Consider the following 2,500-nt stretch of genomic DNA (forward strand, 5'->3'; position numbering starts at 1 on the left):
CCTTCGACCCCAATAGCTTCAGCCCTGTCGCCAGACCCAAACGCCTCAAAAGTCTATGCCACCAGGAACTCACACCATGCCCATTGCATCGCATTTCCGCCAGCACGTTGACCCAAGCACGGCACTAGAATGCCACACCGAAGCCTTGCACAAGCATCCAATTGATACTCCAAGCATGGGGATCGGCCCCAATAGCACTGAGTTCGTCGTCGGAGTTGAGGTACTGACCGCCGAGTTGGATGGAAATATTAGCACAACAAAATCCCGAAGCCCAGTGCATCACCTGGAAACTCGCACATCGGCGCGGGCACAACACACAAATGCCATGCCCACACCTTGCACCAGCGTCCATTTAACACGCCCAAGCATTGGGATAAACCACCGGATCATTTCCTTGAACTGTCACCAATGGCCCTGGAATGGGCCCCACCGGGCCCGGGATGGGCCCCACCGGGTCCACCACGCCCGAGAATTTTTTTCGATGTTGAATCGAGAGGTAGAGGTGGAGAGGGGGCTAACAAGCTTATTCGCATGCTATACCGATGCCCACATATGGCCTAGCGCATGCCCAGGCCCCGGCCTTGCTGGCCCCCCCAGGGGGGTGACTACCCACACCCCCCTAAAGAGCCTTAGGAACAAGTTGGGCTGTGGCAGGAGGAAACATCACAATGTCTGAGGTGACACACCCCCCCTAAAAAATTCAATTTTAGGTATTTTGACCTGATTTTTTGCAGATACCTTTATAAAAATGTAATCTAATTTTACAAAAATTTTGAAAATTTTTTATCGAGTCTAGGTATTTTTTTTATTTTTTAAGTGTTAAAAATTCAAAAAATCATAAAAAATAGAAAACCCGTCAGAAAATCACCAAATTTTTTGTGGAACCTTAGAAAAATATTATAAATTTATTTGAGTTGTTATTTGGTGATTTTCTTAAACTTTGCACGGAGACATGACAATGCATGGGGTGACATGACAATACATGAGGTGACATGACAATGTTTGAAGTGACACACCCCCTAAAAAATTCAATTTTAGGTATTTTGACCTGATATTTTGCAGATATATTTAGAAGAATATAATCTAATTTTACAAAAATTTTGAGAATTTTTTATCCAGTCTAGGTATTTTTTTTTATTTTTTAAGTGTTAAAAATTCAGAAAATCATAAAAAAAACATAACTCGTCAGAAAATCACCAAATTTTGTGTGGCACCTTAGAAAAATATAACAAATTTAATTGAGTTGTCATTTGGTGATTTTTTAAAACTTTTCAAAGAGAATTGGCTTGTGTCACAATTCTTGCCAATTTTGGGCATGCATGGTGGCTATAGGAAAAGTAAATGGAGGAGGTAGTGCTCTTGATCTCACAACATATTGTTTCGTGTTCTTTTTGCAATGTGAGATAAAATAGATAAAAACTCATAGAGGTTGCAATAATTGGTTCATAGTCTCAATGAGTAAAAGAGAATCACTCCATAGATTTTCATTGCCCATGCGATGATGGCAAGTGTGCGTCCAAGCATGTGAGCCAACCATTGCAAAATGTTGGTCAATATTTTTTCTCGTGTGTTGAAAGATATTGTCATTGTATAAGTATTCAAGCTTGAGCTTGTTCAGTACAGAAAACAATGGCACGCTTTGCTCGTTGAAGTGTACAATTAATTGACCGCGTGAACCTCTTTTGGCCTGGTGGTTGGCCAACGGGATATACTTGTTTACCAATGCTAACCTCATTTTGCAAAACATGTGCAAATAGCATCAACCCCAACGTTGCACCACGGGCTCATTGGGGAGCAATGGGCACAGCAGGAGGGAGCCACGGGCCAATTGGCTGCTACTGGGCGTGGGAGCAATTCGCCACGGGCCCGTAGGCGCCTTCCTGAGCACAGTTCCCAGTGCAGCAGCAAGGCGCCACGGGCCCGTAGGCGCCTTCCTGAGCACAGTTTCCCGTGCAGCAGCAAGGCGCCACGGGCCCGTAGGCGCCTTCCTGAGCACAGATCCCCGTGCAGCAGCAATGCGCCACGGGCCCGTTGGCGAGGAGCAGCGCACTGGTATTTGGGATGTTACTTACTCTGGTTCGATTAGATAAAATTAAAAAAAAAAATCGAATCAAACCAATTATTGATAACAGTATATTATTATTTTCAATAATACAGGGAGATTAAACCATAATCAAATTCAAAATATTTCAATTAAATTTTAGAATATTAGAAATAAGGTGTGAAAAATTAAAAAATCCACTAAAAAACCCAACCAAACGAACCGAATCAGATCGGTTCGATCGAAATCAATTTTTATCCAAATCGATTCGAACCGGTTCGATTTGATGTCAAATCGAGAGGTAGAGGTGGAGAGGGGGCTAACAAGCTTATTTGCAGGCTATACCGATGCCCACGTATGGCCTAGCGCATGCCCAGGCCCCGGCCTTGCTGGCCCCCCCAGGGGGGTGACTACCCACACCCCCCTAAAGAGCCTTAGGAACAAGTTGGGCTGTGGCAG

This window comes from Manihot esculenta, unplaced genomic scaffold (assembly GCF_001659605.2).
Source record: "Manihot esculenta cultivar AM560-2 unplaced genomic scaffold, M.esculenta_v8 Scaffold64, whole genome shotgun sequence".
Taxonomy (NCBI): Eukaryota; Viridiplantae; Streptophyta; class Magnoliopsida; order Malpighiales; family Euphorbiaceae; genus Manihot; species Manihot esculenta.